This window comes from Camelus dromedarius, chromosome 15 (genome assembly GCF_036321535.1).
Source record: "Camelus dromedarius isolate mCamDro1 chromosome 15, mCamDro1.pat, whole genome shotgun sequence".
Classification (NCBI taxonomy): domain Eukaryota; kingdom Metazoa; phylum Chordata; class Mammalia; order Artiodactyla; family Camelidae; genus Camelus; species Camelus dromedarius.
In genome coordinates this window covers 13,634,670-13,648,347 of record NC_087450.1, presented here as the reverse complement: position 1 = coordinate 13,648,347, position 13,678 = coordinate 13,634,670, and the positions used below count along the sequence as shown (strand labels likewise).

At 38.7% G+C, this 13,678-nt stretch overlaps 1 protein-coding gene and 1 pseudogene across 2 annotated transcripts in view; both read left to right on the top strand.

Annotated features, from left to right (window-relative positions):
• ANXA4 (annexin A4) overlaps window positions 1-13,678 on the top strand; it is a 63,529-nt gene that overhangs the window by 9,004 nt on the left and 40,847 nt on the right. The window lies entirely within an intron of this gene.
• Window positions 4,946-6,845, top strand: LOC105088940 (small ribosomal subunit protein bS18m-like; annotated as a pseudogene).

The window sequence follows — 13,678 nt, the reverse complement described above, 5'->3', positions numbered from 1 at the left end:
TAATTTCTCCTATTTCCCCCTCATTACTTTACTCTTGATGGAAGATCGTAAGTGGGAATCTACACTTAAGAAATGCCCATAGGGCATTTTGGGGACCTTTTTAGGCATCAATAGTTGGAACTTAAAGGGGAAAGAGTGCTCGCTGCAAACACAAGGTTCTGGGTTCAGTCCCTGGCACCTCTAAAAATAGATAAATAAACCTCATTACCTCCCCCCGTCAAAAAATTAATTAATTAAAATAAATTTTTAAAATAGTTGGAACTTCGAATCATTGCCATAGAGCAGTGGTTCTCAAATCTGAGACTGCATCGGAATCACCTGGTGGGCTTCTTAAAAATTCAGTTGCCCTACCCCCAGAGCTTTAGATTCTATCCGTCTGAGGTGGAGCCTGAGAATTTACACTTTTAGCAAATTCCCAGTTGATGGCAATGCTCTCTTTCAGGGACCTACACTTTCACATTCACTAAGTTGTGTGAACTTCTTTTAGGTTGAATCCTGGTCTGGATTTATCGACAAGTTGAATAGTGAGATTTGAGTGATACACATGGCACCTTCTGCCTTTTTCAGGTTCTTTTCTTAAAGCTGCCCTGTGACCTTGCCACCAGGGCCATGCTTTGGGTGGATGGACTCCCTGGGGTTTCTGTGCTCCAGTGAATCAGGGAAGACTTATTCCTTGGAAGTGAGAGGATGGAGTGACATCCACACACCCTCCCTCCAGGCCAAGCATGGTTGTCTGAGCACTAAAGGTGGCCTTAAATACTGGTCTTAAAAATCCTGCTTTCACCTTAAGAAGGAAGACTTTCTAATACATGCTCAGAGAACCTTGAGAACATTATGCTAAGTGAAATAATCCAGACACAAAAGGACAAAGATGATACGATTCCACGTATATGAGATACCTAGAGCAGTCAAATTCCAATTCATAGAGACAGGAAGTAGAATGATGGTTAGCAGGGGCTGAGGGGAGGGGAAATGGCAAATTACAATTGAATGGGTCAGGGTTTCTGTTTGGGATGATGGAAAAGTTCTGGAATGGATAGTGGTGATGGTTGCATGACATTATGAATGGAATTAATGCCACTGAATTGGACACTTAAAAATCGTTAAAATGGTAAGCTTTGTTATGTATATTTTACCACAATTTTTTAAAAATCCTGCTTCTGTTATAGTTCTGTCTCCCAGTGGTGTGCTGGAGTGTTCTTTTATCAGCTCATCGGAGCTGGTTGTTAAATTTTCAGGGGGTTTGCAAACTGATTATTAAATACAGCCATTATTTAAAATTAAATTAAATGAACTTAAAAGTAAATAAATTATATTAAATTAGAAATATTTATAAATAAGTTATATTAAAAGAGCCCATCACTTTCTAATTATTTTACTACCTTTTACGTATGCCCTTGGAGTTACTTATGTCTCTTACGTCTGTGTGGTGGAAATACTGCATAACGGTGTACTCCCGTCTACCTATTCCCAGCTCTAAGTTCATTGACACCACATAAGTAACTTGAAATTGGTCATATTGGAAATATTTACACCAAAGAAATGGCTACAAATCAAAATCTTCTTTCCTTGGAGAGCCGCCTATTAAGTTCATCCACACACCCCTGGTCTTTTCATGTCTTATTGCAGGGGCAGGTTGGAGTAAGTTTGTAGGAATAAAGCACCCAACACTTGGGATCTTCCAGCCAAACTCTCTTGAATTGAATTCGAGCCCTTTCCACATAGCCATGTCATTGGGTGTTTTCTCCATGCCTAAAAAAGAAGAGGTTGTGGCTTAGCGGGTGGGGAACAAGATGAGTCATATAGGAAGTGAGTTACTTTAGCTTCCTGGGCAAGAGTTTCTCAACTGGAACATGAAAGGGGTGGGAGAAAAACTAGTAGAAATAAAGTGATTAGCAATGGGGAAAAAATACTTTTTAGAAGGCCTTTATTATAGACGTTTTCCAGCATATACCCAGAGTGGGAAAATAGGAAAACGAACTCCCATGTGCATCACCTAGTTCAACAATTACCAACATTTCAGCAAAAAAAGAGACTTTTCTCACTATTAAAGTAATAAGAGGGAGGAGTACAAAGGAAAAGATGGACAGGTATGATTTAAAATTTTTCTCTCAAATTTGACAACACTAAAAGGAGAATATTAAATCGGAAAAATACATAATAACAAATTTGCAATATAAAATATCACATTTTATAATATGTGCATAATTTCTAGGAATATGTTAGTAAAGCACCAAGATCCCCAATATGGGCAAAAAATGAACACAGATAATTCACAAAGAAGGGGACAAGTAGAAAAAGAGAAGAGAGTCAGTGTTCCTACTACTTATTCAAAAAAACAAATTAAGCCAATAATAAGGTTCAATATCACATCTAAATATTAAATTATAAATAAAGTCAAGCAAGCAAACAAGCTTATGGCTGGCTGGGATTTGGACAGCTTTGTAAATTTAGAGGCCAACTGGAAATACTCATAATTATCAGATATCATAATGAATAGGTCAAAAGAAGAATAAAGTATCTACACAGCTAATTATAAAATTTGTAGTCATAGCATCAGAAACCCAGAACAACCAATAGTAGCGACATGGGATGAATTATAACATATCAGTATGATGGAAGAATATAAATTTAGTAAAATGATAAATATGGCGATTTTGTAGAATATGAAAAATTAAAAGGAGAGAGTAAAACACGAAATGATATGCATACTGTGATTACAGCTGTGCTAAAAGATTGTAGGTGGTACGTGGATGGTAAGTTTACATTGTTTTAAAATGTCCTGTTCATTGCTGAAGTTGATTTAATAATTTGAAATGAAAGGGGGAACAAACAATCACTAAAGGTCTTACAGTCTCTAAAATTCTGTGGAGGTTGTTCTTTCCCATTTGTAGGAAAGATCCATGATTTTCAGCATTGCAACGGAAAATTTGACCTCTACCCACATTCCTGCTGGGTTTGGGAAACAAGTTTATCAGATCATACAGGTATTTAAATAATAATAGTGGAATGGAAAGAGAGGTTAATGGTGACAATAAAATTAGCGTTAACTATCCAGGGTCCACACTGCATTGTTAAAACTACAAAATCCTGGTGTTGCTAAGATGGAAATAAGACCAAATAATAAATTTTCTGCCATGTACATTTATTATCTTTAATATAACGAATAAAGCTTATTTTTTAAAAGCTAGCCAGCATTTTCCATTATGTCTTTTCTGTGATCCCTTGAGATGTTAATTTTTTATGATCTCCTCAGATACTCTCCATTTCAGTCTTCATCTTTCTCCATTTTAGAAGGAGTCCTGTGGGAGGATTCTATTTTTGTGTGGAAAAAAATTAGTTGAAACCAAACAGTATTGAAAAGTACGTTGTTTAGGTATAATTCAGTAAGCCCTCTTAAACATGTGTGTTTTAAAAATCAAATCTCTTGCCATTTGAGAGGGAGGAAAAGAAGGATCATTGAAAATTAATCTTGGCCTTGATGTGCTGAGTATGGAATATTTAAGCCAAAATCTTTAGTCTCAAAGATTTATTGATGTTACTATGCTAAGCATTTCCTCCTCTTATTTAAAATGCGATTATTCTGCCAATTATTGAAGATGCACAATTGTTCCCTGGATGTTTCTTCTGAATAATTAAGTGGGTTATTTTCAGAGACAGGTTTTGCCTTTAAATATTCTGAGACTTTTGTTCTTTTGTCATAAGTCCATAATGTGTTTTTCTTTCTTTTTTTTTAATAAATGGGGAAATTAAGACACTAATAAGATAAATAAGCAATTTTTTGGTGAGATTTAAAAGAGATAATCTGAGCTAATCATTCACGTAAAGTGTTTCGAACAGTGTCTGACACATAAGTGCTCAACAATACCTATAAAAATTATTAAACAGGATGAGATATGTGTAGAGCAGTGCTATGTAACAGAAATATAAATTGAGCCACAGATGTAAATTTGAATTATGTAGTAGTCACAGTTTAAAACGTAAAAAGAGACAGGTGAAATTAATTTTAATAATGTTGATGATCTCACCCAGCAGATCCAAAGTATCATTTCAACATGTAATCAATATAAGAAATTATTGAGACATTTTACAGTATTCTTTTCATACTAAGTCTTAACAAACTGGTGTGTATTTTAAACTGTCTAATGAAGTTTCACTAGAAATACTTGATCTGTGTTTAGATTTAATAAAATTTAGTGTTCATGTAGATTCACATACCCAAATTATTTCCAACATACTTAAAAAAGTTTTCCAGTATCTAAATTGAGAACCAAAAGATAATTTGACTTTAATATTTGCAACCACATTGAAAACACTGGTTCCTGTTTCTAGAAGAATTGATTTGACTTTAAAATGAAAAGCATCCCACTTTTGAAAGAGCATCTGTCCATGTTACTTCACTAATTCTTACGCCAGTTGAGTCTCTTTTTCCTCACTGTTCCATTCATAATGCTTCTGCCTCCCCACTCAATTTCACATCGGTAAGCTGCCTTCATTTAAAATTTGCAAGTGTGTCCATAGTTATCTTTTCACACTAGAAAATAATGTTATAATTTAAATGATTATTTAAATTGAATTACAAATTACAGTCTATGTAGATATCACTGTAATTCATGCCGTCTGTAAAACATATTTAAATAGACACGTTAAAAATATTTCCTCAGTGCACAGATAATATCAGTCAAAGTGAATAAATCTGTTGCCATCAACCGGATCGGTGATGTGACAAAGTTTAATACTAGAAAAGATTCAAAGTGCCTGCCATGCGCACTGCACGATGCAATGGTTAAAGTGAAATGTGGCCCCACCAAAACATTGCGGTTGTGTGTTGTGGTAAACTATTTTGTACTGCTTCAATTTTAAAATTAAATCTAGTTAAAACTAAAGAAAATTTAAAATTGTTTTCTCTGTCGCACTGGCTGCATTTCAGTTGCTCAGTAACTACATGTGGCTTGTGGCTACCGCACTGCATAACACAGGTATAGACTGCGTCTGTCAAAAGTCAGGGCAAACACCTTTGTCCCACCCTGTGCACCTTTTTCAGTTGGCGTAAGCTTTAAACAAAAGAAAAAGTTGTCTGTCCAGTACCTGGTCCAATTCTCAGTTTCTAGCTGGTTTTTCCTTTGTTCCCTTCTGCCTCTCCGAGGTGGCATCTTATCCTACCCCCAATTCCTGTTTCTCTGAGATAGATAGATAATGCGCCTAATATAAATGCATATATATATATATATATATATATATAATGTGTTTCTGCCAGGATTCTCCTCTTTGGTCACCTTTCCCTGCATCTACTTTGCCACCATGGCGTCCACCCCAACACCTCTTGGCTGGGTTCGAGGGGAGTAGGGTCAGTAATGGGTCCACCTCACAGCTCCCGAATTCAGGTGGGTGGGCTGGGGTGGGGTTTTCTGGATGGATCCCCACATCAGACAGAACTGTTGGAGACATATAACCCGTGTACACAAACACACACACACACTCCATCTGCGTTAAGTGAGTTTCAGTGCCTCTCAGCTTCCGACATCGTCTTGTGTCTGTCCTAGTTGTTTGGGTTTTGTTGCGAGTTTCTTTCATTGCTTCCCTGTGCCTTCATGAAGCTTGTAATGAAAACACTGGGAGAGTCTGCGTCAGAAACAGCAAGTTCCCTGTGTAAATCAGACATCCACTGTGGAAGAATTTAAACAATTCTGTTTTTGTATTCTTCGGCCAGAGTCACTTTGAACTCTGGAAAGATTGGGAAGTAGAACCCTTGCCCACTGAGGGAGTGGCAGATCCAGGGGATGGGGGAATTGCCCACAGAGCCAGAACTTGCATATTCGCAGGGCATGGGAGGCACCAGGAGAAAACGTGACACTTCGGAGAGCAGTGTTTATTCTTTGCTCACTTCCTGGTCTCCAATGTTGAACCAGTGCAGATCTATGAAGGAAAACTCAGCTGCTATTCCTGTTGGTCTGGGAAGAGACTTTTCTTCTCTCATGCAGATGGAAGTGGTGGTGTCGGTAAGGAAAGGCCTGGGCTGCATAATACCTGTTTTCCTACCTACAGGCAAATAAAACCTCACAGGACAACACAGTCCCTCCCATCTGGTACTTTAGTTTCTCATTCAGGTCCTGTCTGTCTCTTCCCTTCCTGTATCACAAGGATTTTGTAAAGAAAGATGGAGTGGATTTTAGTTCCTCTGGGAGATTATGAGAGAAAGGCCAGATGCTAGATTCAGGGTTCTTTTTTCTGATGAGATGCTCCCCTCGTTCACCCCTAAGACTTACGGTGGCTGAGACAAGAGTACTTTGAACCAAGTACTCGGGCCAGCAGGGGAAGAACACTGGAAGGGATTTGTCAGGACGGTTTGGAAAAAGGAAAGGAAGAGGAGGAGCAAGGAACCACAGCCTCTTTGGTAGCTCTTTGTAGTGGGCGAGGGAGGAAGAGGTTGGCGCACGATGTAACGGCTGCTGTCTGCATTAGAGATTCCAGGATTCATGCAGTTCTCTGGAGAAGTTGTTCAGAGTATAAACAGGTAACCAGCAATGAAGACCTGCCTGTTTCAATGGAGAATCCTTACAAGGAGCCTCTGAAAAAAACGTATCTTGTGTGGAAAACGTGTAGATTATAAGAATGTACAGCTTTTATCCCAGTTTATTTCTCCATTTACTGGATGCATTTATGGAAGGCACATAACAGGTCTTTGTGGGAAGAAACAAAAAGAAATCACGAAAGCAATTAAGAGAGCTCAAATAATGGGGTTTATGCCAGTTACATACAAGGATCCTGCATAGCGCAAAGACCCTAAAGAGTACTGGTCAACCTTGGAATCTGTGTCTCAGGATATGGTGGCCTGTAGTTTGTGATTTGTAAGGAGGGGTCGGGGTCACCAGAGTGCAGATGGACATACAGAAGCTCTGGTGGTGGAAGAGACAAGAACTGGAGATCAACACCAGCAGCTTGTGAACAGCCGTTGGGGTTCCTGTATTAGAGTCTTACTTGCCTGGAGTAATTTACTTACGGTATTTCTGAAGGAGGGACATGGAATTAAGTGACCTTTCGTGTTTCCTTGAGGGTCTTTGATTCTAACGTAATTCGGAAAATGGATCAGGAAAAACAGTGTAACCTGTGGCAGAGCTTAACTGTGCTGGGTAGATTTTTCTCTTTGAATAGCTGTTATCCCCGAGGAGACATGATTTTACCCAGGATGCTGTGCGAAAGCTGTTTGGGTTTTTGGATTTCACTGAGTTGGATTTTGCATTTGAGTAGATATTGCTAAGTGAAGGTAACAGCCTTGAGAGGCCACCATCAGCCTACAAAGTTGTGTATGTTTGTAATAAGATAATATTATCTTAATCATATGCTTTTGGCTGTATATATGCTTATTATCTTATTGAGGGATAATTTACATACAATAAAATGCACACGTCTTAAGTGCTTAGTTAGATGAGGTTTTTTTGTTTTTTAAAGGAGTTCACTTTTTAAAAAATTACTTTAAAAAATTGTGGTAAAAAACATAAGATAAAATTTATCATCCTGACTATTTTTAAGCATTCAGTTCAGTGGCATTAAGTCCACTTACAGTGTTTTGCAACCATCATCACCATCCATCTACAGAACTCTTTTCATCTGCAAAACTGAAACTCTGTAGCCTGCTAAACTATAACTCCTTGTTCTCCCGTCTGCCATTGAACCTTCTGTTTTATGAATCTGACGGCTCTAAGGACCAATATGAGTGGAGTCATTCAGTATTGCTGTTTTTGTGACTGGCTTACTTCACTTAGCATAATGTCCTCAAGATCCATCCATGTCGCAGCACATGTCAAATCTCCCTACTTTTTAAGGCTGAATAATATTCCACTGTGTGTTTGTACCACTTTTTGTGTATCCATTCATCTGTCAATTGAGACATGGGTTGCTTCCATCTTTTGGCTGTTGCAAATAATGCTGCTGTGAACATGAGTTTACAAATATCTCTTCCAGTCCTTGCTGGCAATTATTTTATATATATCTCCAGAAGTGTATATATACCTGGAATATATACCTGTAAGTGGAATTGCTGGATCACATAGTAATTATTTTATTTTTAACTTTTTGAGGAACCACCTTGCTGTTTCCCACAGTAGTTGTACCATTTTGCACTCCTACCAGCAGTACACAAGGGTTCCAGTTTCTCCATGTGCTATTTTCTGATTTGTTTTGTTTTGTTTTCATTGTAGCCATCCTAATGAGTGTGAGGTGAGTTCAATGAGTTTTGACAAATGTATACATTTGGTTACCACTGCCCCAATCAAGATAAGGAACATACATTTCAATCACCCCCTAAAGTTCTTCCCTCCTGCTCCTGTGCAGATATGTGCCCTCTGCCTCACCACCCCCCCAATCCCTGGCCACTACGCAACCACTTTTATCCCTTTCTAGCACTATTATTAGCTTTGTTTCTTTCCAGAATTTCATATAAATTTCATATAAAGACTTCGTTTGGCGTCACTTGCTCAGAATAATGTTTTTGAGATTCGTCCATGTTATCACTGTACAGTGGTTTGCTGAATACTATCTATTCCATTGCATGAATATTCTACATTTTCTCTATCCATTCATGTGTTGAAGGGCACTTGAGTTGTTATCAGTTTGGAGAAGTTGTGAATAAGACTCATGTGAATACTCTTATCCGAGTATTTTTTTATGGGTATGAGTTATCACTTATCTTGAGTAAATATCTAGAGATGGGATTGCCAAGTCAAAGGGTAGATTCCTGTTTAACCTTATTAAAGACTGTCGAACAGTTCTCTAAAGTTCAGCATTTAAACGTTGTTAATGCTCTACATCCTCTCCAACATTTAATGAGGTCAGGTTTTTGGTTTTTTTTTAACCATTTTAGGGAATATGAAATGGTACCTCATTGTGGTTTAAATTTGTATTTTCTGCATAACGAATAACAAGCACCTTTTCATGTACTTGTTGGTCATTCTTATATCTTCTTTTGTGAAGTGTCTGTTGCCCATTTTAACTCTTTTGCCCATTTTATTTATTTATTTATTGGAGGGGAGGTAATTAGGTTTTTTTTATTCATTTATTATCATTTTTTTAATGGAGGTACCAGGGGTTGAACCCAGGACCTCATAAATGCTAAGCACTGCACTCTACCACTGAGCCATATCCTTCCCCCTCTTTTGCCCATTTTAACAATTACATTGTTCATCCTCGTGTTATGATTTTTAGTTCTTATATATTCTAGATTCAAGTCCTTTGTCAGGTAAATGCTCTGTGAATATTTTCACTCAATCTATGGCTTTTCTGTTAATTTTCTTAAAGGTGCTTATGGTTGAGCAAACCTTTTTCAATTTTGGTGAAATCTTATTTATTGATACTGCCTTTTATGGCTGGTGCTTCTTTGGGTCCTGTCTAAGAAATCCCTGCCTACCTCAAGGTAGAGAATATGTTCTCCAGTGTCGTTGGAAAATAAGCCCCAGTGTGACTGGAGTAACTGAATCTGTGCTAACGTTTGCTTGGAGAGTACCACAGGGCTCAGAAACACAGCGAGAGGAGGAAACCCCGTGGGGAGAAGGCCCCTTCCTGGAGACCAGGACTTCAGGAAGCTCAAGGAGCCGAGGAAGTTCATAAAGACATGTGTCCATAGGAGCAGCCAGTTCAGTTAAAGTCAGCAAGCATTTCTTATAGACTCACTCTGTGCAAGGCACTGCTGAAAATTAAAAGCAGGGAAGTGGGGGCCCAGGATGAGAATCTGGCAAGCAGATTCCAGGGAAAGTGTCATCTTAGAATTCGACAATTGTGAGGACAATGATAATCTCAGAGGACAGACACAGAGGACCCCATTGACTTGGTGGCCAAAAGAAGCCTAAGGGAAATCTGGTTTGATGTGTTGGTAGATGTGAAAGCCTGAACTCTGTGTACCAGAGCTGTTTTCAATATGAGTAGAGTTGGTAACCCACACTTTAAACAGCTCACTAAACAGGGGAGTGTTTGATAAATATTCCTTTCCTCCTCCTCCCTGCCTTTTGGACAAAGAAATCGTTGGAGTGGAGTAAAAACCTTAACAGACTTTGGCATGACATGGGAATGGTAGAGGAGGAGTGCGGATGTTTTAAATTATGTCTAAAATGTATGGTTGTTAATTATTTGTGGATTGAAATTATTATCATTATTGTTCCCAGAATTGCTGTGAATAAGTAGCTAAAGTTTGGACAAAAGATTGTTAATAAGTTACTTGCCAGGTGATAGATTGGAATAGATTCTTCCCTAAGATTGCTTAGCAAGCAGATTTCCAACTTTGTATTCATTTGGACGACATATTTTGCCTTCAGTTAACTGTTTGAAGATGTTTATTTCTCCCACCTCAAACTCCATCATGGCAACAAAATCTCCTTCACTTTTAGAAGAATCTAAGTTCCAAGGAAAAAGAGTTGTTGCTTTTATTTTCCTATTTCATAGACAGTTTTGAAAGCCTTTAGTGCCTGGGCTGGGACCCAGTCACACCCTCCACGAATCCGCAGACTGAAAATTAAAACGTGTCATCCTGTGGGGTGTAAAATGAAACCATGTGCCAAAGAAAAATGGCGAGTGACTCACTCACATGTGATCTTCCAGGGTAGGGAGGGATTCAGTAAGAATGTGTCATCACCAGGATAGCAGATCCCTCCATAATGAAGGTCCGGATTGCCTGTCCTGGGATGTAGGTCAATGTTATGAATTTGAAAGGAGGCCACCAAGTTACGTTGGGAGTCTCAAGGAGAAAATCTGGTACTGGGGTGAGTTCATCACTGTGCCACAGCCAGTCAGCAGGACCAGAGAAATTATACTTGTTAGCATCCCAAGAAGTGGTTCAACTCTCAGGGATGGGTTCATATTTATGGCTCATCACTCACATGCACTCACATGCATGCACACTCTGCTAATTTCTTTATTTATGTTGAGAAATACAATTGTTACTTAGACAGAAGTCCTCATGCTTCAGTTACTTTGTAGACAGGTCCACATGGGAAGCCAAACTCTAGTCCAGAGGTTGCTTGGCAACTATGGAATCAGAACAAAGAGTTTTAGATGGATAAAATTCATCCTCACAGTGGGAAAATGTCCATCTCTTGGACCATTGGATCCTGGGGTCAAGCCACCCTTTCTTGAGGCCAGGGTTTTGAAAAATGTTTCAAAGTAAGCCTCAGTGATGGTTTGGGGTTGAGCTTGCATTGCTGATAGACACAACTTTTTTCTTTTTTTTAAATAATTATTTTATTTCATTATTTTATTATTATTTTGTTTAAAGGAGATACTGGGGCTTGAACCCAGGACCTCCTGCATAGTAAGCATGCACTCTACCACTCAGGTGTACCCAGCCGCCATCTCCCCCACCTCCCGACACAATGTTTCTTTAAACATGCTCATACTGTGCAGCCAGCTGGCTTCATCTCCAGAGCCATTCTTTCTCCTTAAGATGGGTTTGCATATCTTTGTTTGGATGATTATTTACTGATTTTACTAGTCCACTGCTCAGGGAACAGCCTGATTTGCTTGCTTTCCAAATTTAGGGTGAGTGGGGAGGAATGCATCACACTGTTGGCTGTATAGCCTGCAGAAATGTTAGCTGGAGTCTGATCCTGTTCCACGTGCCTGCAGTCAGCTGTGAGGACATAGGAAACTTTATGCTGGAGTCAGCCCCTGGCTTGCCAATTTCTGACAGTGATACAATAGGGCACTTTGTGGGATAGTGTAATAATTACCCTTCTGCATCTCCTATAGGTAAGCAGTAGGGATGTGTTCTCAACACACCTGATTTTTCTTTGTGAATTCTTCATAAATTATTTCTGAAAATTTATGTAATCTTACCTGAAATAGGTTGAACATATTGACAATTTATTATTCCCGTAAGTAACTACCATTGGGATAAGTCTCTTGTATTTCGTTCCCAGCTTTCTTTCAGTTGTTCTAAATGTGCTAAAACCTCCAGGAAGCCTGTCCCGCACCCCATGTGAGGAGTTCCCATATTATAAAGAAGGCGCAGTTTCCCACCCACATCCTGTATATAAGCTGTAGGTTTTTATAGACGTCATGAACATATGGTCGCTTCAGTCTACATCTTTCCATCTTGAAGTCCTGATGCTTTTAAGGTCATTTGAGCCACACCCAAAACTGAGTGTGTTTGCACTTTACAGATGTAAAAACTAAGACCCAGTTGCTCATTATTTGCCGCCTGTGAGCCACAAAGGACTTGGTAAGATCCCAAAACAAAGTTCTTGTGAACTTGGTCATACTGTTCCGTTTATGGGACTGTAGGCTGATCTTGAAAGAGAAAGAACAAATGAATCAAAGAGGTGGAGACAGAAAAGGGCTCTTATAAAATATCCTTGCCTCTCCAGGCAGGTGGAAACATGGAAGGACAATTACAAATGGAGTTTCAAGTAGAAGGGTCTTTCATCCCTTGGGGGCTGACCATTTTGTGCAGCTGAGAAGAGGCCTACAGCAGTTCTGTCACTGGAGGAGGGGTGTGTTCCATTCCTTCCCCCATTCTTGTCAAGAGTTATTAAGGTGCCCGGTACTGCCCTAGGAAGCATTTGTGTGGGTTAACTTATATGTATTCTGGAAAGGGCAGGGGAGGGATAAATTAGGAGTTTGGGATTAACAGGTACACATTACTGTATACAAAATAGATAAACGACAAGGATTTACTGTATAGCATAGGGAACTAAATTCAATTTCTTGTAAAAACACATGGTGGAAAAGAATCTGAAAAGAAAAAATATACATGTATGTATATGTATAACTGAATCGCTTTGCAGTACACCTGAAACTAACATTGTAAATCAACTACACTTCAATAAAAAATAAAATTAAAAAAGCAAAAAAAAATAGTTAATGTATTTTAGAGATGTTACCGTAAAACCAACGATAATAAAAACAATAATAGTTCTAATTAAAAAGAAACTTTACATGTATTATCTGACACCTAATGGAAGAATCAAAGGGGACCATTTTCTGCATTCATTTCTAAAATCTATTTACAAGCTCAGTTGGTGCTAGGAAATAATAAATATACAACAGCGGTCTCTATATAAATGAATTTATGCTGTGTGCCATCCAAGTAATAAAAGAAGTTGTCTGGCTCAAAGCACCCTGTGTTCAAGTGTGATACAGATTTTCCCTTTAGTGAAATATTTCTAGCTCACTTAATAACAACTCTCAGTATTTCCAGAAGACTTTGCTCAAGCAGTCACTGAAATTTGAATTTTACATAATGTTCACATGTCATGAAATATTATTCTTTTGATTTTTCGTCAACTGGTGAAATTGTAAAAAACCATTCTTCGCTAGTAGGGTGTAGAAAAGTAGAATTTGGCCCGTGAGCTGAAGTTTGCTGATCCATGTTCTATACCATTATCTTGTAATATTTCCATCTTACTGGTATCAGAAATTATTGTTTATTTGGGGGGCGTGGGATTAGGTTTATTTACTTACTTAATCGTTTTTTAAGTGGAGGTAATGGAGACTGAACCCAGGACCTCATGCGTGCTGAGCACACGCTCCACCACTGAGCTACACCCTCCCGCCGAAATTATCCTGCGTGTGCATTTGTTGATTTGTTGTCTGTCTTTCCTGGTACACTGGAAGCTCCTTGAAGGCAGGTGGTTTGTCTTATTCCCTGTATTATCTCTATCAGCTAACACAGTCCCTGGAATAGAGAAGGGCT